Here is a 25,152-nt window from a genome sequence, read left to right as displayed (position 1 = left end):
CCAGCTGCTCCCCCAGATGACGTCGGGGGTTGAAGATGCAGCGACCGGCGGTGGAGAATTGCAGTCCCAGGTACCGGAAGGTCTCACCCACGCGCAGGGCAGGCATGGTGGTGTTGCCTGCCCTGAAGGTGACGTCCCCATCCACCTTCACCTTCTTCTCGCGTCCTGACGCGACCAAGGCGAGGGTGAAACACTTCCGGGCGTTGACCTGCAGCCCCAGATGTGCGAGGGCTGCGATGGCTGCGTCGATGAGGGACTGCAAGCCCCTCGCGGTCGATGCGAAGAGCAGGATGTCATCAGCAAAGGCCGCAGCGTTGATTCTGCGACCAAGTATGCGAGCTCCGATGTGGGAGGGCAGTTGTCCTAAAACATGGTCCACCGCAAAATTGAAAAGGAGGGGGGAGAGGGGATCGCCCTGACGGACGCCCCGTGACGGCTGCACAGACACGCCCACGCCGGCGCCGCCCGCTATCACCGTCGCGCTGCTCTCGTAGCACCGGTCGACGTATTCAATAAAGCTCTCCGGTAGGCCATGAGCCCTCAGCACAGGGCGAAGGGCTGCATGATCCACCGAATCGAAGGCTTTAGAAACGTCGACCGACGCCACAAAGACAGAGCGGCAGGAGCGGACTGCGTCGGTGAGAGCAGTGTCTAGGATGAAGGTATTCTCCAACATCCCGTCCCGAGGGACGAATGCCCGCTGACGTTCGTCCACAGCACATGCATGCATCAGGCGTGACGCAAGAACCTTATGGAAGGTCCGCGCCAGCACCGAGCAGACCGTGATGGGGCGAAAGTCAGCAGGGGATGTTGGTGCAGCCGTTTTGGGGAGGAGGGACGTGCGTGCGCGAAGCAGACGCTCTGGAAGGGCACGGGCCAGAATGAAGAGGTTCATCAACTTCACGAGGACTTCGTGCGGTAGGCGCCGCAGCTCGACGGGAGTAAGGCCGTCCGGGCCGGCTACTGAACCTCTGGGCGGCAAGGCAGCGGCGACCTCCTCATATGTGACCGGCCCCCACAGGCGCTCAGGAGCAACAGGCTCCGAGTGCGGCAGGAGGCGGTCACGGATGAAGCCCGCGGTGGAGATGGGCTTCTTCGTGAAGAGGTCCGCCCAGAAGTCCAGCAGACCGGGGATGTCAGGCGGCGGCTGCAGCAGGGTGCCATCCAGAAGGCCACGCACGCAGCGCGCGCGCGACCGCCGGAAGGCACCTTGTGTCTTGGCGTACTCCCATCGGCGCCGTTTGCGCCTTTGCTGCGGCGGAGCAGCAGGAGGCCGCTTAGGTGGTTGGCGCGGCCTCTGTGTCCTCGTGGCTGACCTCTCTTCTCTGGACCCGACCGACGCAAGGGCGTCCGGAAGCATGCCCAGGATGACTTCGGGCAGCGCTCTCGGCCCCAGACCAATAATTCGGTCTAGTGCCGAGAAGCGCTGAGCGGAAGCGGGTAGCCCCGCTAGATGCTCCCAGACGGCGGCGTCAGTCGGCCCCTCCAGCGGCGGCCCGGTGGTGTCGGCCGCGAAGTCCGTAGCTGCATCATCGGGTGGCGCAGCACTATCGCCCGCGTCTGGCGGCGGCCTCACCGCTCCCCGGCGGGACGCCGGCTCTTCCCCCCGACCGACTTCAAGCGCCTCCATGAATTGGCGGACAAGCTGCTTGTGGGCAGCCTTCCGCCTCTGGCACTTGATCGCCTCAAGTGTTCGGTCGGGGAATATCCTCGTCAGCTCTTGATTGACGAAGAAGAACCGTGCGTCCCTCTCAAGGAAAAGTTCGGCCTCCGCTTTGGCGAACGATAGGACCTCTTCTTCCGTCCACCTCGCGCGATGCCTCTCCGTGACGATCTCCGCGTTGGCGGCCGCAGGATGTTGGCGGCGGCGATGGACCCCGAGACCGTTCTTGGTTGTGAAGCTGCGGTGGCACTCACTGCAGGCGTAAGAAGCTACACAAGTTACCGTATTTGCGTCACGGCCGGTTGGCCGGATAGATGCTGGGGAAGCTGGGGTGGCGCCTTCAGCGGAAGGACCACCACTTATATTATTATATAGACTGCCCCCAACTAAAAGGGATAATGCGAGGGGGGGCTGGTAACCCCCCCAGGCCCCTGGTGCGGTCTTCTGCTCTGCGAAATCAGCGGGCCCACGTGAAGGGGAGAAGACCGCAGAAGTGGAGAGGCTAAGTGGGCTAGGCCCATGTGTTGCGCTTCACACTCCCTGTAACTACAACCCAAGGAAGGGACCTCGCGGTAGCGGCTAGACTACAGCAAAACCCTGCTTCGAGAAGCAGAGTTCGGATGCAGCCGCGCCGCCGCTACTTGATCGCCTTAAGAGAGTCATAGTTACTCCCGCCAGCTTCTCCCTTATTAGAAACTACCAGGAAACTACGAAAAGAACTGTAATGTATAAACAAACTAGATGCAACGACTAAAGAGTGGGTGGATGTTTACACTAGAACGTAAATACCCATCTGATATTCACTGAATGTAAGTTTTAAATTGCAGAGTACATGAATTGAATGAAAACTAAAAAAACACGATTTATGTAAAAATAATATTAAACAGACACCATTAACCACTGCAGTGTATCCTAAATACGCAATGTTCTGCAGACTGCTGGGGCTACTATCAGAGCACTTGGTGAGTGCAACCATCTGCCAACTCTGTAAGCGCCAGTGAAAAAGTTTCTGTTCGAAGGCCGTGCAGAATCTGTATGCCAATCAGGCAAAAAGGCCGTGAGCATTGAGGCAATCATCTCACTGACTCACCGGTTGAAGATACTCATTTGGTAAAACACTGTGCCCGTAATTGTGGCCGAGTGGTTCTAGGCGCTTCAGTCTGGAACCGCGTGACCGCTACCGTCGCAGGTTCGAATCCTGCAACGGGCATGGATGTTGTGATGTCCTTAGGTTAGTTAAGTTTAAGTAGTTCTAAGTTCTTGGGGACTGATGACCTCAGATGTTAAGTCCCATAGTGCTCAGAGCCAATTGAACCATTTCTAAAACACTGTGTGCTTATGGATGTAGAAGTCCGGAACTGCGTAGTGCACATCCTCATCTGACAGAAATTGTCGACACTTTTCCAAAGGCATAATAATCGCATGGAGAGAGAGCAGGACTACAGGGGTGGTGCTCGAATTTCTCCCAAAATTGAATTAGTGGAACTTCTGCTGAACTTCCAGATCGACTGATGTGTCAAGTCGTGACCAGCACAGAACTTGGTGCACAATTCCACAGCAGTGGTTTTCGACAGAAATGCTACCCCATACACATACACATTCTTCATTCTCTGATGGATGTCTACTGGTGTTTAGCCTTCACCAGCCAAGAACATAATAACAGCACGGTGGTCCTGTTTGGACGCGTTTGGTATAAACGTTGCCATAGTTCACATTACCACAGTTACCATATGCATGCAAGAAACATACGAATGTCAATCTGACCCCTTGCCTAGATGTCAATGCTTCTATACCCACACAGGAGTCGCACTATGTTGCTTCTACACTGTAGCCACGCCCTCAAATGGAAACGTTTTGATCGCTGCATTTGTGTTTACACACTTTATTTCATTATCTCGGAACAAAGTTCGGTTACACAAGGAATTCTATGTCTTAATACTGTCCTAACGTTTTCTATGGCTACGCGTTTAGTTCAAAAGTTTTATTCCTCTTGTACTGATCGTAAAGTTTTTTTTTTTTTTTCTGTAGTGCGTGACTAAAAGTCACTGAAGTAGGATGGAACTGCTGTCGCGCTTTTCCTACATCGATGATCATTTGATGAGGCATCTGCCCACTGTTCGCTTCACTTTTGGTGAGTCAGCCACTTGTTCTGCAGCATTTAGTGAGGCATTTAATTGTTCCACAGCACTCCATCTTTTGCTGTTTCTTGTTTCTCTTGTGAAGACACTTTCTGCAATGTTGGCACTGATTACGTTCAATTTAGGTGTTTGCTGTGTCACAGGATTAGCTCATGATCGCCACTTGGATCAGTTTCTTTGTGGAGAGTGTACTTTGCTCTAGATTAGATTAATACTTGTTCCATAGATCATGAATACGACACTTCGTAATGATGTGGAACGTGTCAGGTTTTTTTCCCCTCCTTATATGTAATTGCTCGAACATTTGATCTTTGCTGTATGGCTTTTCCTTTATAACGCCCGTGTCCTAGTTGCTGTCTGTTGAATGTATCGCGCTCATCGACAAACTTTCTCTGTTGTTTATAGTTAAACACTCTGACACCTCATGATCGGGGCCTCGCTCCCCGCCTTGAAAAGGCTCGCTTCTGCCTTTAGAATACTCTCGACTCATGATCACTCCTTGCTCCGGTTATAATATTGATGATTCTTTCAGCTATCAGTTGCCTGCCTAATCTGTTTGCATATAGGCCATGCTCACAATGAGCACAGTGAGCAGTGCAGTTGATGTCCGTAGTTTCAATGTATCTGAAAAGACTGCTGTTTCCTTGTCTGCACAATCTTGAGTTACCATTGTTGTAGTATAATTGCTTTCTTACCATGGCACAGTTTGACATATATAATATGCCGACTTTTATCTTTCTGTTAAATGTGTGTGTTATTAGTTTCGGAAATATTTAACAGCTGCATTAACGAAAATGTAGTGTAATGTGATTATCACATGATCATCACACTGTCATTTCATACAGCACGAGCATCTGACTTGATTTTCTTCCTATTATCATAATTTTAGCTGTGGGTATCAACCAGCTGGTAGTGCAGAGTGATCACAGGTGCAGCAGTAATTGTTTTGTGGAAGGAAATAAAACATATTGTTGGCTAAGCCAAGTTGTTTGGCAGTGTCTGTAATAATATGATGCCAATGTGGTAATATAAATATTTCTGTATGCAGACTTATACCTGAACAGGAGCTGATTTATAAATATTTTTGGAAGTAAAATAATGCACATGAAATTCTTTCTACTATGATTACTTGTGACATGTGGAAGTATCATAATATTTGCTGTTTGTTCTTTGTATTGGCTGTTCTTCTGTCTCACAAGTTCATGTGTTGTTAGTGTCTCATAGTTTACTGTCTCACTTTTTCATGTATTATTAATGTCTCAGATTCATTTTTTGTTAATGTCACACTGTCTCACTATCGTTAATATTCTGTTTTGAAATAACATTTTTTTGTATATTTAAGTAATAAATTTATGTATCAACCTCTGAAAAGATTTTTTTATTTTTTGTGCCTTTTCGTAAGGATATAAATTCAGCATTGTAAGATACAAATAAAAATGGCATAAGATGACATACGTGTGCTGAAGAGGAGGACAAATCACCTTGAACTTTCTAGAGGGGGGAGGAGGGGATGTAATGCAGATTAAAATTATGGACTACCAATGATGTGTTGTGTTTGATCGATAGGCTAAAGGTAAGAGTTGAAAGTGACAAAAATCATAGACATTGAAAATTACAATGGCAATATAAATCAAGAAATGAAATTAATAATACGTAGTATTTTAAACAAGTAAGAATAGAAAAACAAAGCAATAACACTCTTTTTGATCTGTTGCGCATTACAGGAATTTCGATGTATTTTGATTCATTGGCTGTTCATGGTTCGCCACTTGAACTTTATTAATATCCAGTTTTAGCACATTGATAATAAATTGTGATATAGATACATGTTCATTTAGTTTCAAAATCTCCTCCTCGCATTTTCAATGAGCTTTATTTTTATTTGCAATAATTTATTTTAATGAGATATACAAGTTCAGGGTAATATAGTGACAATACAGTACATCGACTCACACCACAAGATTGTGTGAATAAGAAACAAATTTGCGTAAAAGGAACAGATCAACATTGAGAGAACAATAGGCAGATTAATGATCTTTGTCTAATGCACATAGCCTCAACTAGCTAAAAATTTACAGCAGTCTGCAACGTTCTGTTTCAGTAGGCTTAAGAAGGGCTGAATGCTGTCAGTAACAAGCTGCCAAGAGGAGACCATAAACTTATATTTGAAGAATCTGTGTCCTATTACTGTTCTGTTTACCTCATTCAGCAACATGGATTTAGATTTATTATGCCAGGCAAACTCTAGAGTGGTTCTACTACTAGGCAATGCTAACAGCTTCCCCATTCCTTTTAAAATTTGTAGAAGAAAGTAAATTCTTATAGTGAATTATTATCATTGTTTTTGTGGTTCTTGTTTTTCATTTAAACATTTTATACTAAGGAGTTTTGATGTATCTGATAACTTGTAGAATGCTATAGATATAAGATGACATATTGTCATTATGATGCAGAGACATTCATTATGTGGCAAGGGACATGGAATGACACAAGGAAACAAATTTTAGTTGACATGACAGTATAAATTCTTTCAGCAGATTTTTTGCATGAGACACACAACTGGATGTTGCACATGCAGTGTTGGCGATTTGTGGCCTGTCTATTGATCATTAGAGAAATGATTGAGCGACCAGTACAGGGCAGATCAGGTATCTTTACTATATCTAGAAAAGTACATAATCTTTAGTGCCTGCATTTTTGTAAAACTCAAAAATAACATTGATATTGCACAATAGCTTTGTCCATGACTGTGGAACAAGAGCTGGACTGAACTTAACATGTACAAAGAAGGAATGAACACAAAATTGAAAACAGCATTCTCTATCAGGAATAAAACTGTGCCATAAATGATCGTGACAGCAGCTGATAGTGTGTGTAGTTTTATGTTATGAAGCAATGTTTGTATAGTTTGTTTAGTGTCTGGGAGTCAGAAATGAAAGAACATTGCATCACTAGTCTTTTGGTTTATTACATAATTTCTTTGTAAAACAGTATTGTACACTAAGGATAAAGCAAATGAAGTAGCAATCTTTAAACAGGGTGACTCTTATTCAGCAGGTTGGAGGCTCCAGTCTGCATCTGGCCATCCTGATTTAGATTTTCCATGATTTCCCTAAATTACTTCAGGCAAATGCCAGGATGGTTCTTATTACAAAGCCATGGCTTAATACCTGAGCCATCGTTGTCAAAGTAGATCCGTAATTAGGTAAATGTCTGTATATTTGAATTACGCTATTACTGACAGAAATAGTTATTGGTCCCTGCAGCTGAAATAGCTTCCTACATTCCCCTTTAGGGAAACATAAATCAGCCAATATACGAGGGTCGGTCAAAAAGTAATGCCTCCAATTTTTTTTCTACTTAAAAAAATTAAGTTAAGTGAAAAATTTGAATTTGGCGCCATTCCTCAAACCTTCTTCTGCAATCCACTGCAGTAGTAACTTTGTCAACAGGTGGCAGCACAGCAGAAGTTTGTAAGATACCCGACATCGATGTTCGTTTGAGACAGCGTTGTGTGATTGAATTCTTGAATGCAGAAGGTGAAACGCCCATACGCATTCATGAAAGACTGAAGAAGGTGTATGGTGTTGTGGCAGTGGATGTCAGCACTGTTAGACGATGGGTTCGTCGTTGTAAGGAAGCTGAAGGGCAAACACCGTTGACTGACGAAAAGCGGAGCGGCACGCCGGTGAGTGCAGCGACTCCACACAACATTCAGCAAGTTGATGACATCATTCGTGGTGACCGTCGGGTGACTGCAGATGAAGTGTGTCGCATTACTCGTATTTCTCTTAGTAAAGGCAGTGTGATCATGATTATTAAACAATTGGGGTACTCAAAAGTTTGTGCACGGTGGGTTCCAAGAATGTTAACCGATCAGAATAAAGAGGCAAGGAAAACAATAGCCTCCCAACACTTGCAGCGCTTCCGTTTGGAGGGAGATGAGTTTCTGAAAAGAATTGTGACCGGGGACGAAACATGGGTGCATTTTTTTGAACCCGAATCAAAGAGGCAGTCAATGGAGTGGCGTCACACAAGCTCGCCGAGGAAGAAAAAATTCAAAACTGTGCGATCGGCAGGGAAAGTTATGGCAACAGTTTTCTGGGATACAGAGGGTGTGATTCTGGTTGATTTTTTGGAGCAGGGATGCACAATAAATTCTGTTCAATACGTCACAACCCTCAAAAAACTTAAAGCACGTCTTCAGCGAGTTCGCCCAACAAAATCAATGGCAGATGTTCTTCTTTTGCATGACAATGCAAGACCACACACCAGTCGTCACACCTCTGACGAGATTGTCAAAATTGGATGGGAAGTTTTGCCTCATCCCCCATACAGCCCTGACCTGGCACCATCAGACTTCCATCTGTTCGGGCCACTAAAAGAAGCTCATCGTGGGATTCATTTTGAAGATGAGGAGGCCGTCAAAACATCCGTGCGTCAATGGCTTAGGAAGCAGAGCTGTGATTTTTACCGTGCTGGGATACATGCCCTTGTTCAAAGATGGACCAAAACTGTAGAGATGGGCGGAGATTACATTGAAAAATGACAAAATGATCCTCAATGTTGTGGTTTTCAACCTATGTAATTGCATTTAAATTTCCTGACAATTAAACGTAGAAAAAAAATAGGAGGCATTACTTTTTGACTGACCCTCGTATAAATCCGATCTTATGGCAGAATTGCTGCCCTTCAGGAGGCGAAATATTCACTATTGATGGTGGAGATACAGGGTGTTTCAAAAATGACCGGTATATTTGAAACGGCAATAAAAACTAAACGAGCAGCAATAGAAATACACCGTTTGTTGCAATATGCTTGGGACAACAGTACATTTTCAGGCGGACAAACTTTCGAAATTACAGTAGTTACCATTTTCAACAACAGATGGCACTGCAAGTGATGTGAAAGATATAGAAGACAACGCAGTCTGTGGGTGCGCCATTCTGTACGTCGTCTTTCTGCTGTAAGCGTGTGCTGTTCACAACGTGCAAGTGTGCTGTGGACAACATGGTTTATTCCTTAGAACAGAGGATTTTTCTGGTGTTGGAATTCCACCGCCTAGAACACAGTGTTGTTGCAACAAGACAAAGTTTTCAACAGAGGTTTAATGTAACCAAAGGACCGAAAAGCGATGCAATAAAGGATCTGTTTGAAAAATTTCAACGGACTGGGAACGTGACGGATGAACGTGCTGGAAAGGTAGGGCGACCGCGTACGGCAAGCACAGAGGGCAACGCGCAGCTAGTGCAGCAGGTGATCCAACAGCGGCCTCGGGTTTCCGTTCGCCGTGTTGCAGCTACGGTCCAAATGACGTCAAAGTCCACGTATCGTCTCATGCACCAGAGTTTACACCTCTATCCATACAAAATTCAAACACGGCAACCCCTCAGCGCCGTCACCATTGCTGCACGAGAGACATTCGCTAACGATATAGTGCACAGGATCGATGACGGCGATATGCATGTGGGCAGCATTTGGTTTACTGACGAAGCTTATTTTTACCTGGACGGCTTCGTCAATAAACAGAACTGGCGCATATGGGGAACCGAAAAGCCCCATGTTGCAGTTCCATCGTCCCTGCATCCTAAAAAAGTACTGGTCTGGGCCGCCATTTCTTCCAAAGGAATCATTGGCCCATTTTTCAGATCCGAAACGATTACTGCATCACGCTATCTGGACATTCTTCGTGAATTTGTGGCGGTACAAACTGCCTTAGATGACACTGCGAACACCTCGTGGTTTATGCAAGATGGTGCCCGGCCACATTTCACGGCCGACGTCTTTAATTTCCTGAATGAATATTTCGATGATCGTGTGATTGCTTTGGGCTATCCGAAACATACAGGAGGCGGCGTGGATTGGCCTCCCTATTAGCCAGACATGAACCCCTGTGACTTCTTTCTGTGTGGACACGTGAAAGACCAGGTGTACCGCCAGAATCCAGAAACAATTGAACAGCTGAAGCAGTACATCTCATCTGCGTGTGAAGCCATTCCGCCAGACACGTTGTCAAAGGTTTCGGGTAATTTCATTCAGAGACTACGCCATATTATTGCTACGCATGGTGGATATGTGGAAAATATCGTACTATAGAGTTTCCCAGACCGCAGCGCCATCTGTTGTTGACAATTGTAACTACTGTAATTTCGAAAGTTTGTCTGCCTGAAAATTTACTATTGTCCCAAGCATATTGCAACAAACGGTGTATCTCTATCGCTGCTCGTTTAGTTTGTTTTGCCGTTTCAAATATACCGGTCATTTTTGAAACACCCTGTATAGTAGTAGCCAATGCTGCTGTAGCTATTGGAACTGTTAGTTCCTTCCTCAGAGAGGAGAGGGGGTTTGTAGATCTCTCTCATCCTGTGGTGAGAATATCATGCTCTTTTTAACTTTCCCCAAACTATTTCTCTCGCCTTCACCAGGAATGAACTAACAGTTCTGACAGCTAGCATAGTTTTGTCTATTTTTATGTGTTTTATCAACAGTACTAAATGTTTTGCCACCTGAATGGAATTCTCAATCCTAATTTCACGGTTTCATCAAATAAAATTGACTGAGGAAGTGATAGACACCTTAACAAGCAAAGTATGAAATCCCCAATGTTTGAAGTGAAGAATATGACAGTGTTAAAGTAAAATTTCATTTTGATAAAAATATGTCACAGTGAAACGTGCTGGCTAAAACGTGTTTAACACAGAATTAAATGCAATTTACTATCCTTCTTTATACAACAATAGCCAGTGACCCGTAAATATTAGTGGACTACAGCTTATTAAATGTAACCAGCAATGGTTCAAATGGCTCTGAGCACTATGGGACTCAACTGCTGTGGTCATTAGTCCCCTAGAACTTAGAACTACTTAAACCTAACTATCCTAAGGACATCACACACATCCATGCCCGAGGCAGGATTCGAACCTGCGACCGTAGCAGTTGCACGGTTCCGGACTGCGCGCCTAGAACCGCGAGACCACCGCGGCCGGCTGTAACCAGCACCTTATGCATAGGAGAGAAAAGAATCCAGAGACAACTTAAGATCATACTATGTGTGGGGTAATCACAGAACTGATCAAAGAATGGAGGATAATGTAGAATTATGTTGGAACAAATTTATTGAACAGTATGATCGACTTTCTGTGTACAGGAAAGATGCAACAACTGTATTTCTTCGGGGTAAGTGTTAATCTTGTGTATCAATAGCAACTACACTCCTGGAAATGGAAAAAAGAACACATTGACACCGGTGTGTCAGACCCACCATACTTGCTCCGGAGCAAGGGCTGTACAAGCAATGATCACACACACGGCACAGTGGACACACCAGGAACCTCGGTGTTGGCCGACGAATGGCGCTAGCTGCGCAGAATTTGTGCACCGCCGCCGTCAGTGTCAGCCAGTTTGCCGTGGCATACGGAGCTCCATCGCAGTCTTTAACACTGGTAGCATGCCGCGACAGCGTGGACGTGAACCGTATGTGCAGTTGACGGACTTTGAGCGAAGGCGTATAGTGGGCATGCGGGAGGCCGGGCGGACGTACCGCCGAATTGCTCAACACGTGGGGCGTGAGGTCTCCACAGTACATCGATGTTGTCGCCAGTGGTTGGCGGAAGGTGCACGTGCCTGTCGACCTGGGACCGGACCGCAGCGAAGCACAGATGCACGCCAAGACCGTAGGATCCTACGCAGTGCCGTAGGGGACCGCACCGCCACTTCCCAGCAAATTAGGGACACTGTTGCTCCTGGGGTATCTGCGAGGACCATTCGCAACCGTCTCCATGAAGCTGGGCTACGGTCCCGCACATCGTTAGGCCGTCTTCCACTCGCGCCCCAACATCGTGCAGCCCGCCTCCAGTGGTGTCGCAACAGGCGTGAATGGAGGGACGAATGGAGATGTGTCGTCTTCAACGATGAGAGTCGCTTCTGCCTTGGTGCCAATGATGGTCGTATGCGTGTTTGGCGCTGCGCAGGTGAGCGCCACAATCAGGACTGCATACGACCGAGGCACACAGGGCCAACACCCGGCATCATGGTGTGGGGAGCGATCTCCTACACTGGCCGTACACCTCTGGTGATCGTCGAGGGGACATTGAATAGTGCATGGTACATCCAAACCGTCATCGAACCCATCGTTCTACCATTCCTAGACCGGCAAGGGAACTTGCTGTTCCAACAGGACAGTGCACGTCCGCATGTATCCCGTGCCACCCAACGTGCTCTAGAAGGTGTAAGTCAACTACCCTGGCCAGCAAGATCTCCGGATCTGTCCCCCATTGAGCATGTTTGGGACTGGATGATGCGTCGTCTCACGCGGTCTGCACGTCCAGCACGAACGCTGGTCCAACTGAGGCGCCAGGTGGAAATGGCATGGCAAGCCATTCCACAGGACTACATCCAGTGTCTCTGTGATCGTCTCCATGGGAGAATAGCAGCCTGCATTGCTGCGAAAGGTGGATATACACTGTACTAGTGCCGACATTGTGCATGCTCTGTTGCCTGTGTCTATGTGCCTGTGGTTCTGTCAGTGTGATCATGTGATGTATCTGACCCCAGGAATGTGTCAATAAAGTTTCCCCTTCCTGGGACAATGAATTCACGGTGTTCTTATTTCAATTTCCAGGAGTGTATATTATTCAGTATTATGTAAGTGCCTCACCATCTGTCTGATAATTTTTTGTTTAATTTATTTCAAAGTTGCAATAATTTGATTTAATATAAATAGTTAAATGTGTCACATAAACTTAAGTCAAAAGAAATAACACCACTTTCAAGGCGACATGAATCAATAATTTTGTAGCTCAGTTCTGTCTGTCAAGAGTCACACAGAACTTGTGTACAAGCAAACACAAAGCTTGCATAAAGAAAATGGAAACTCGTTAAGGGTGGCAAGTTTTGGTGGCTGAAAGGGCTGTAAATGTGATGGGTTTCCCATTTGTACAGGAAGATTCTTCGCATAGGTAGATCTTCTATGACATGAAAGCACACACAATGGCTATGTTCAAGGGGAATACCCATAAAAGGTATGCTACATGATAACTCCAAATATTGCTGACTTAGAAAAAGAGCCCAGTAGTTTATTAACATTTCAGATTATAACAAATTATTTTTAAAAGGCAATGAATGGCAGAACCTAATGAGCCGATTCACTCAAGCATATTTGGTATATATTATTTGAGGGTTGAATAACAAGCGGTTTTCTGTTCTATTGATTTTTGTTTGTATGAAATAGTTTTTGGCTTATTAGGCCATCTTCACATAACTACTGGCTATTGTTTACAAGAAGCTTGTGTTCTCGTGAACCATTCTGCACTAAGATACAACGCACTTACATACGATCTTTTGGTTGTGTTATTGTCTTTGGAATTTTCAAATGGGTCTTTTGACTTTTTGTTCCGTAAATCATAATAAATCACATTTTATGGTTTGTTAGTACCATGTATGACATCAATTACAATTATTTAGAATACGCATAGATTTGTACAGCAGCAATGTTTTATTTGGGGGTTACATTTTGTTATTAGAAAAATTGTGCATTAATAAATACCAAATATTACAGTGTTACAATTAGGAATGTAAACACAGAAGGGATATTACATTATATTGGGGTGTGAATTGTTTACTATTGGGACACTTTGTGGTTAGTAGCAGGTTTACTGTAATGTGTAACATTTAAGAGTGGTGATGTGCACAGTTGCAATTGGTCATTTAGAACCAGCTGGGGATTTAGAGCTAAGTGTTTGTTAATTTCAAGTGCTTTTAGTAAACTGAGATTTTTGCCTTTGTTGGCTATATGTAGCACTTCTGTGTGTGTTAAATATTTGTGTCCTTCTTTGATCACATGTTCATCAAACGTGGAGTCTTGGATTATTTAATCTCCAGTTGTGTTCCTGTTAAGTCAGCCTTGTTGATATGGCCTAGCCCGTTTGATCAATGAACAGTTTATTGCAGTCAGTGCAGGTTATTTTGTAGACCCCGCTGTTGCTTAGTTTATCTGTTTTGTGTTTGCTGTTGAATGGGAGATTAGCTGTAGTGCCTCTTACATAAAGTGATGTTTTATAGTTTTGGGATTTCAGTGTTACAGCTAGTTTGTCTGATAGCTTACCTAGATATGCAATGGTAAACCCATTGTTTTTTGTGTGGTTGTTATTGCAGAGGGGGCATAAATGGTTAATTGTATGTTTTTGTGTTGCGAATTTAGATGTTCTAAGAATGTCTTCAGTTGTCTGTAGGTATCTGTTCACATACACAGTACATCATCTTAACAACTGTACCAGTATTTAATATTATTACTGATGGTTCATTTTTTAGGAACTGTTTTTCGAAATTGCACTGCACAAAGCTACAAAATTGCCAAAGAATTACATTTGTGTATCAAAACCAAAACAAAATTCAAATCTAACTTTGGAATTGTAAACTCACTGGACCTTGTCAACAAAATTAAAGACTATCCAATACCAAGTAGAGCAAAAGTAGTATCCTTTGACATAAGCAGCTTATTTAGGAACATATCTACACAAGAATGCCTTTATATTCTGACAAAACTGTTATACAGAGCAGGTGTCAACCCAGTGCCACCAAAACATGTCTGAAACAAAATTATTTACAATTTGAAGGTACTCTTTACAAACAGCTAGAAGGATTGGCAATGGTGTCCCCTGTCAGTCCCCTCTTAGCTGCTGTATCGATGGACAATTTCGAAAAACAGTTCCTAGAAAATGAACTCGTCAGTAATAATATTAAATACTGGTACAGATATATAGATGATGTACTGTGTAAGTGAACAGATACCTACAGACAACTGAAGACATTCGTAGAACATCTAAATTCACAACACAAAAACATACAATTCACCATGGAGCTAGGTGAAAAATCCATTAACTTTTTAGACCTTACATAGATATCACCACAAATACACATACTTTCAAAATTTACAGAAAACCCACGACGACAGACACAGTAATACCCTCATGTTCACAACACCCAATAACACAAACATGTAGCCTTCCATTCCATGGTGTATCCCTCACATCCATACCAATGTCATTAGCACACTGGACTCTCATTCGGGAGGATGACGGTTCAATCCCATCTCCGGCCATCCTGATTTAGGTTTTCCATGATTTCCCTAAATCGCTGCAGGCAAATGCCGGGATGGTTCCACTGAAAGGGCACGGCCGATATCCTTCCCCATCCTTCCCTCACCTGAGTTTGCACTCCGTCTCTAATGACCTCGTCAATGAGACGTTGAACACTAATCTCCTCCTCCATACCAATGTCAAAACAAAATTTCCAAACAGAAGTAGACCCTGAACTAGTTGACAAAATCCTTCACAAGAAACAAAGAAGGAAAATCTTGCCTTACATTTATGCCCCCTCTGCAATAACAACCACACAAAAAACGAATGGGTGTACTATTTCATATCTAGGTAAGCTGTCAGACAAACCAGCTATAACACTAAAATCTCAAAACTATAAAACATCATTTTATGTAAGAGGCACTACAGCTTATCTCCTATTCAACAGCAAACACAAAACAGATATACAAAGCAATAGTGGGCTCTACAAAATAACCTGCATTGACTGCAATAAACTGTTCATTGGTCAAAAGGGTTGAGCCATATCAACAAGGCTGACTAAACAGGAACACAGGTGGAGATTAAATAAACCAAGACCCTGCCTTTGCTGAACATATGCTAAAAGGAGGACACAAATATCTAACACACACAGAAGTGCTACATATAGCCAACAAAGGCAAAAAACCTCAGTTTAGTAAAAGCACTTGAAATTAACAAACACTTAGCTCTAAATCCCCAGCTGGTTCTAAATGATAAATTGCAACTGAGCACATCACCACTCTTAAACGTTACACATTACAGTAAACCTGCTACTAACCACAAAGTGTCCCAATAGTAAACAATTCACACCTCAATATAATGTAATATCCCTTCTGTGTCTACATTCCTAAATGTAACACTGTAATATTTGCTATTTATTAATGCACAAGTTTTCTAATAACAAAATGTAACCCCCAAAGAAAACATCGCTGTTGTACAACCAACAATTAAGTGTCGAGTGCAACTGTTCACAACAAATACCAAAAAATTGTAGTTTTGTAATGTGTATTCTAAATAATTGTAATTCATGTCATACATGGTACTAACAAACCATAAAATGAGATTTATTATGATTTACGGAACAAAAAGTCAAAAGACCCATTTGACAATTCCAAAGACAATGCCACAACCAAAAGATGATATGTAAGTGTGTTGTATCTCAGTGCAGAATGGTTTGCAAGAACACAAGCTCCTTGTAAACAATAGCCAGTACTTATCTGAAGATTATCTGAAGTTGGCGAAATAAGCGAAAAACCAGTTCATACAAATAAATATCATTAGAACAAAAAACCGCCTAAGTGTTATTTAACCCTCCATATGGAAATGTCCTATCAAGACCGAAGAATCCATAAATAATATGTTCATTCCTTTCCAAAATTGAAAATGTCTAATGTGGCTGAGGTACTCATGCGCTATTCACTGTGAGATGTAACTTGATCTAGTTAGGGGTAGGTCGTATATATGAATGCTAATCTAGATATGTTAATTTTGAAGTTAATACAGTAATTTACAAAGTACTAATGCTTTTCAAACACCGCTCACAGTGTCTGAAATTGTATCAGATCAGAGAGTGGCTCCCATTTTGCACAAATTCCATACAATTAACATATTGTTTAGGAAGTGGCTTTCAACTGATTGGGAAAATATCTGAGCAATAATAGGTTTGCATTCTCAAATTAAAATACAGCTGGAACATAATGGGTAACTGATCCTGTCTCTTATTGTCTGGAAAAATGTGCTGCTGGGGTAAGAACCACGTAGGTCTGGTAGGGGTGGGATGGGAAGGGGTTAAAAGGATTGGTAATGATGCCTATCATTTTGCGTAGGTAGTGCAAATAGATAATTAAGTTGAGAGAGAGGGGAGGAGGAGATGAATATGAGAAGAGGATATGAGATGGGCAGTGAGAGGGGATGAGAATATGGATACAAAGAGGGGAAGGGGAGTTGGGCAGAGAGACAGAGGAGGTGGAGATGGACAGAGAGGATGGAGGAGAAAATGGGCAGTGCTGTGAGGAGACAGACAAAGAGGGGGGGAGTAGATGGATAGAGATAGGGGAAGGAGGTGATGGACGAGGAAGAGGGCTGAGGAGGAGTAGATGGACAGGGAGAGGGGTGAGGAGGAGGAGATGGGTGGTGGAGGGGGAGGAGAAGATGGACAAAGAGAGAGAGGAGGTGAATGGGGAGGAGGAGGAGAACAGGGAGATGGGGAGAAGGAGTTGGACAGAAAGAAGGGGAAAAGGGGGGGTGTAGGAGGTAACTTGAATATGGAGAGATGTGGCAGGCAGGTGGGAAAGGAAGAGGGCACAAGGTGGAATAGGGAGAGGGTGTGAGGAAGCTAGTGGATGGGCTAGGGTGTGGGGAGGGAAGTGGTGGAGTGATACACTGAGAGCAGACATGGAAGAGCTACAGGGTGTGAGAAGGAAAGGGGGAAAAAGTGTATAAAGGTATGTACGTTCCACCCCTCACCATAAACCACTGGACGAATTTCGACATAACATGGTACATGTATCACTTACTGTCAGGCAACAATCGCTGTTGGGGTGGGATGGAAAAGAAGTGTAGCTCCTGATGTGTAACTACCCAGACTTTATTCATCCAGTATTTGAGATGAGAGCACATAGTAGCTGGCAACAAACTTTCACATAATTTCAAAGCTGTACAGAACATTGTCACCTCATACAAAATGAGAAAAGCGAAAATGTTTATCCCTTACTATGGTTTTGCTGTTCATGCAGAAAAACTTCAGCACATGCCATAACTTTTTAATTCATTACATCTTTGCTACCAAATAAAATTCTGCAGACAGTATCCATATATATCACTGCATGCTCCTGCAAAATTATATCATTTTTTTACATGTATGGTGAAAGCTATAACATCACAAACATTGAACTGCGTGAAAATGAAACTGCAGAGCGAAATTCGCTGGAAAGGTGAAATATGTGTGTAAATATTAGTAAAACGTGTGAAAAGTGCATATGCCGACAAAGCTCATGGGAAAAGCTCCTCCTAAACCCTTGGGTCAATTTTAATCAAACAATACATATTACTTACTATCTGGAAAGAAATACTGCAGGGGTAAGAACGACGAAAATTGAGGTGGGGGTAATAATGTGAAGCCGGCCGGAGTGGCCGTGCGGTTCTAGGCGCTACAGGCTGCAGCCGAACGACTGCTCCGGTCGCAGGTTCGATTCCTGCCTCAGGCATGGATGTGTGTGATGTCCTTAGGTTAGTTAGATTTAATTAGTTCTAATTTCTAGGCGACTGATGACCTCAGAAGTTAAGTTGCATAGTGCTCAGAGCCCTTTGAACCATTTTTGAATAATGTGGAGAGACAAGGGGGAGGAGATGGACAAAGAGAGGGGGAAAAGGAGATAGGCATCAGAAGGTTGAGGAGCGAATGAGAGAAAAGGCTCAGAATAAGATGGTCAGGGAGACGGGAAGTAAAGAGAGACTGGTAAAGGCAGAGGAGGAGATGGAAAAATACAGGGGTGGAGGAGAGGGACAGAGACTCTGGGAAGGAGGAGATGGTTGGAGAGATGTGGGAGGAAGAGATGGACTAACAGAAGATTGGAATAAATAAATACTTGGGCAATCCCATTATGTTCCACATCTTCTCCTAAGCTACTTGAATGATTTGAACCTAATTTCTGTACACATACGACTTGTCTGGAAAGAAGTACTATGGTGGTACGAACCACCTGCCATTTGAGTCCAGATGGGAGCAAAAATATAATAGATGAGCAGTGAGAGGGCGAGGTGGAGGTGGACAGAGACAGGAGGGTGGAGGAGACAGAGAGTGGGTGTGGAGGAGGTAGGAGGGCTTGGATTAAGAGGGGGTTGGGGAGAGAGAGATTGGGAAAGAGAGGATGGACAAGGAGAGGGGAGAAATGGACAGGGAGAGGGGACAGACGAGGTGGATAGGAAAAGGTGAGATGAGATGGATAGACACAGGGGGTGAGGACGTCATGGAGAGAGGAGGGTGGGAGAGGGGGTAGACAGACAAGGGGAGGAGATGGCAAGAGGTAGGGGCTGGAGGAGATGGACAGGGTGAGGTGGGGGGAGTAGATGGCCAGAGAGAGGGTGATAGAGAAGAAAGGAGATGGGCATCAATACGCATGCTGTGTGCAGAGAGAGAAGGAGCAGACCGTAGTTCGCGAACAACTGAATATGCTTTTGGCTAGTCAGGTTGCACCCTCAGCGTGAAGCAGTGGTGGAGAATCGGGCATGTCGCATGCGACACCTCGTGTCACTTGTTTAAATGTGAGGGGGAGGATTAGACATTCTGAGATGAGTGGAGAAGTTGGAGAGAGGGGAGGAGGGATTAGAGACAGGGAAGATGGACAATGAAAGATTGAGGACTAGATGGACAGATAGAGGGGGGAGGGGGAGATGTGTGCAATATACAGGCTGTTTCATAATCATTACATCAAACATCTGGAGGTGATAGATCACACATAGGCAGCATCTGTTGTTATAGATAGAATGTTTATTGCCCCTTCCTCTCGAGTGTAGGCATATTTTTATTGAATTTGCTGGCTTTGAGACGATGAGATTTCACCAAATTACCACAGTCTATAAACCAAGTGCGTTTTCTCCTGATCCTGCCGAGTTAAGACCCAGGGTTCTGTCGATTTTTCCGAACTCTGCCCTTTTTCTAAACATCAACAATCCTTCCCCTTCACCCTTCTTCCTGGCCCTTCAACCTTTCTGCCAAAGAAGGAGCAACTGGCTCTAAAAGCCAACAAGCTGAAATATCTTCTATTTGGGTGTCCTGCCGCCACTTGCTGGGTAGATTTTTTATCTATCCAATTACTTATAATATAGTATACCTTTTTCATAGTAATATTTCTAAAGTCCAACTTCGTATTGTCATTGCTAAATTTCAATAAAATCAATCATTAAATATGCATAACATACTTCAGTTACTGTTAAGCCATAATGAAATTACTCATCAAAGTTAAAGTTCAATGTTACTTAGTTCTGCCTATAAGCCATATAGCAGTAACAAACAGGAACATCCTGTGCTACAGTACCAGTTAAAAGCAACGTAATCAACTACTGACTACAAATTAACAAGTAACTGATAGCAAACTTAAAAATTCTAAAATTAAAGTTTGTTCATTTTACGCTAATGCACTGTAACACTTCTAGTAGGAGCTTTTTCCAAAAAATGCAATTATTTATGCATAATATTATTGAATTTTTGATTAAATTGCAAGGTTACACAATTTGCTTTCAAATTACCAAACATAGGATAATGATGACACTAACAGTATTATCTAGCCACAGGGAAGGCTCCAGATCTCAGCTGATATGTATCTACAGAGCGCAAGTTAAGTGTTTATCTTTTTCTGTGTTTTCCACTTAGTATATTTATTATATGTCGTGCATGTTTTACTGTTTAAGAGCTCTAATATCGCGTTTTGGTAAATGCAGATTCAATCAGTCTGTAGTGCAGTAGTTGCTCACTGAACAGCCAGCTATGTAGTTCATTAACGCATCAGCGTCCATTCAGCACACATTAGGAGGGTAGCAAGTTGCATATCTAGGATTGTTTGACTTATAGTTCACTTCTTTAGTCTGTCTTGATAGGATGGGTAGGATGTGTGCACCTTGTGTACGGATGCAGAAGGAGCTGGCCGCAGTTTGCGAACACCTGAATGTGCTTTTGGCTGCAATCATTCACCTTCAGGTTGCTGCCCCAGGGTGCAGCAGTGGTGGAAAATCTGGCGTGTCGCATGGGACACCAGAAGTGTTACTTGTTTTACCCATGGGCTCTGTTTCCGAGGCAACTCCTAGTGCAACTGATGTGGTGGACCTGCCCTCCCAGCAGGCTGAATGTGGATGGTAATGCATTTGCATCACTCAAGGCAGAGGGCCAATGTGGAGACTGGTCGCCTGGCCTCGCCCATTCATCGTGTGAGTGGAGAGGTGTCTGCTCCTTCAGCAGGGTTTGAGAAGGCACATGGGAGGTGGAATTTACTGGTTATTGGGAACTCCAATGTTAGGCAGATAGCATTCAGAACTGGGAAGTCAGTATGTCTGCCAGGGGCTCATCCGAAATGTGGAGGCGGCCTTGCCTGTGGCTGTTGAGCATGCAGGGTGTAGTAATCTGCGTGTTGTGGCTCACATTGGTAGTGGTGATGCCTGTCGCCTGGGTTGTAAAGCGATCCTCAGTTTGTACAGGTGGATGGCAGAGGTGGTGAAGACCGCTGGCCTTGTGCGCGGTATGCAAGGAGAGCTTGCAATTTGCAGCATCGTTCCCAGAGTTGATCGGGGTCCTTTGGTTTGGAGCCAAGTGGAGGGTCTCAACCAAAGTCTTCGTCGACTCTGTGACGGTCTTGCCAGCAGATTTCTAGACATGCGTTATCGTGTGAGGATTTGTAGGACTCCCCTTGATAGGTAAGTGGTGCACTACACAAAGGAAGCAGCTACTTGCTTAGCAGAGTAATTGTAGACCGCTCATGATGGTTTTTTTAGGCTAGGCAGTAGTTTGAGGTGCACTGGTGGACATTCATCAGTCTATATGCAGCAAGGGAAGTCAAATGGTGTTCAGAATAAAGACACTTAGACTGTCACAATTATATCAGTAAACTGCCGAAGTATTTGTAATAAAGTTCCCGAATTTACTGCCCTCCAGGACAGTTCTCGCGCTCAGATTATTCTTTGGACCGAGAACTGGCTGAAACTCAAGTCGAAAGCTTTGAGATATTTAGCAGGTCATGGAACGTATATCGGAAAGACAAATTACAGGCCATAAGAGAGGGAACGTTCATTGTGGTTGACAACAATATTGTCTCGATCGAAATCGTAGCTCAGTGTGACAGTGAAGTCATCTGGTCGCATATAACAGATATAAGTGAAACCAAGTTAATTGTTGGATGCTTTTACCAACCACCCGATTTTGCTGTGACACTAGTAGAAAAGTCTACAGTCAATAGCGCGTGAAAACTCAGACCATGCAATACTGGGTGGAAGGAACTTTAACCTGCTGTGTATAGACTTGAGGTGTCTATGGATTCATTGCAGGGGGTACAGACAATTATGCAAAATACTTTTGAACACATGTTTTGAAAATTGTCTTGAGGAGCTAACTCAGCAGCTCACATGCGATGGAAATATCTTAGATCTCGAAGCTACAAATAGGCTGAACCTCATCGACAAGGTCCATATAGAAATGGGGATTAGAGATCACGATGTCATTATAGCAACTGTGATTCCGAAAGTTAATAAATCAGTCAGTCTGTCTGCTAGGCTGAACAGATAAGCAGTTATTAACATCTCTCTTCGACAATAAACTGGCATCACTGAGTCCCAGTAAGAAGGATCTAGAGGAATTACAGGCAAAGTTGAAGCAGATTGTAAATCGTGGTGCATCTGTGAAAATATCTAGGCGCGAAGTATACATTAACTACCACCATCACACATTCGAAAAGATTTGGCAGAGAACCAGAGAAAATTCAGGTCGTCCCTTGTTGACCAGTCTGGTGTGGTAGATGCAGGTAGGAAAATGAAAGGTGAAGTTTTAAATTTCACGTTCAAGAAATCTTTCATACAGGAGAATTTTACAAGCATACTGTCATTTTACCACAGGACAGACTCCAATATGGACGACACAGAAATAAACATACCTGGCGTAGAGAAACAACTGAAAGATTTCAAAGCAAATAAATCAACAGACCCAAATGGAATCCCTGTTAGATTTTACAAAGAGTACCCTACGGCATTGACTCCTTACCTAACTTACATTTATCGCGAATCTCTCGCCCAGCGCAAAGTTCGAAGTGACTGAAAAAAGCGCAGGGGACTCTAGTATATAAGAAAGGTAAAAGTACTGTTCCAAAAAATTACAGACAAATATCCCTATCTTCTTTTTGCTGCAGAATCCTTGAGCATATTCTCAGTTCGAGTATAATAAACTTTCTTGAGGCTAAGAAGCTTATATGCACGAGTCAGCATGGTTTTAGAAAGCAAACATCACGTGTGCGAAACTGCTTGCCGTTTTCTCACATAATATACAGAGAATTATGGATGAAGGGCAACAGGCAGATTCCATGTTCCTAGACTTGTAGGAAGCATTTGACACAGTGCCCCGTTGCAGGCTGTTAACGAAGGCACGAGCATATGGAATAAGTTCACAGATATGTGAGTCGCTCAAAGACTTGTTAAATAGCAGGACCCAGTATGTTGTCCTCAATGGCGAGATTTAATCAAGGATGAGGGTATCGTCAGGAGTGCCCAGGGAAATGTGATAGAACCTCTGTTGTTCTCTACATACATAATTGATTTGGCTTATATGGTGGGCAGCAGTCTGTGGTTGTTTGCTGATGATGCCATCGTGTGTCGAAGTTGAGTGAGTGTAGGAAATAAAAGATGATTTAGACAAAATTTGTAGTTGGTGCGCTGAATGGCAGCTGCCCTGAATGTGGAAAAATGTGAGTTAATGTAGATGAGTAGGAAGATCAAACCTGTAATGTTCGGATACCGCATCACTAGCCTCCTGCTTGATAAGGTCACTTCATTTATATATCTGGGCATAATGCTGCAAAGTGATACGAGGTGAAACGAGCATATGAGAAGTTTGGTGGGAAAGGCGGATGGTCGACTTCAGTTTCTTGGGTGATTTTAGGAAACAGTGGTTCACTTGTGAAGGAGACTGCATATGGGATGCTGGTGTGACTCATTCTTGAGTACTGCACGAATGTTTGGGATCAGTACCAGGTCGGATTGAAAGAAGACATCAAAGCAATTCATAAGCGGGCTGCTAGATTTGTTATTGGTAGGTCTGAACAACATATAAGTGTTGCAGAGATACTTCGGGAACTCAAGTGGGAATCCCTGGAGGGAAGACGGCAGTCTTTTCGAGAAAAACTATTAAGAAAATGTAGAGAACCAGCATTTGAAGCTGACTGCCAAATGATCCTACTGCTGCCAACATACATTCCGTGTAAGGATCATGAAGATAAGATACAAGAAATCAGTGCTTATACGAAGGCATACAGACAGTTGTTGTTCCCCCACTCTGTTTGCGAGTGGGAAAGGAAAGGAAATGACAAGTGATAGTATAGGGTAACACCTGCCATGCACCATGCAGTGGCTTGCAGAGTGTTTTTTTTTATGTATGTGTAGGTGTAGAACATAATCCGAATGTCATAGTACTTATCAGCTACAGTGCACATCAACAAAAATATGATTATTAAGTACTAACATTACATTAACTTCAGATACTACAAATTAGTATTTCATTAATTAAATCCTGTTTTTCATAGCCTGTTAACCACTATGAAATCATATTGGAATTAACTATGTTAAATCTTAAGTAATTCACATATAATTATGAAGAAATGAGTATATAGTACTGAGAGCCAGCGATTATGTTGACAGACTGACAGAAGAGAGGATTACGTAGCACAGAAAATTAAAACTGGAAACAATGGCTCAAAAGCTCAAGACCCTTTGAATGCCACTGCACATAATATACAAAGTGTATGCGTCCATTTGGGGCTTCATGCAGTAACCATCAGTACTAAATCAACATTAACAATCAAACAGCTCCTAACCAAAACAACAGTATTACTGTTTCAGATCCTAACATTGTAAGAGTTCTCAAACCATTAAGACATCACAATGTTAACATCTAAGCAAACACAGTACAGGTCAGTTGCTCACCAAATATCAATGGTAGTACAAATTTGTAACGAAACAACATAAATTTGATAAAAGATTTGTAAAAAAATTTTTATTAAGCAAACACTTTGAAAATCAATGTCAGTTATCAGTTGTATCGAGATCTTAAAAGTATGTGCCTAACAGTTATAAGAAAGGCAAAGAAATAATTGTTTATTAAACTAAGCGTAATATAAAAATGTTGATTATGAATGAAAAAGCTGTAATGTTCATGACTTAATTTAAAAACACAAAAATATTTACCAGTGTAAATACACTCCTGGAAATGGAAAAAAGAACACATTGACACTGGTGTGTCAGACCCACCATACTTGCTCCGGATACTGCGAGAGGGCTGTACAAGCAATGATCACACGCACGGCACAGCGGACACACCAGGAACCGCGGTGTTGGCCGTCGAATGGCGCTAGCTGCGCAGCATTTGTGCACCGCCGCCGTCAGTGTCAGCCAGTTTGCCGTGGCATACGGAGCTCCATCGCAGTCTTTAACACTGGTAGCATGCCGCGATAGAGTGGACGTGAACCGTGTGTGCAGTTGACGGGCTGTG

The sequence above is a fragment of the Schistocerca gregaria genome, chromosome 2 (genome assembly GCF_023897955.1).
Source record: "Schistocerca gregaria isolate iqSchGreg1 chromosome 2, iqSchGreg1.2, whole genome shotgun sequence".
NCBI lineage: Eukaryota > Metazoa > Arthropoda > Insecta > Orthoptera > Acrididae > Schistocerca > Schistocerca gregaria.
The sequence above is the reverse complement of the archived record's forward strand: the minus strand, read 5'-3'. Positions refer to the sequence as shown.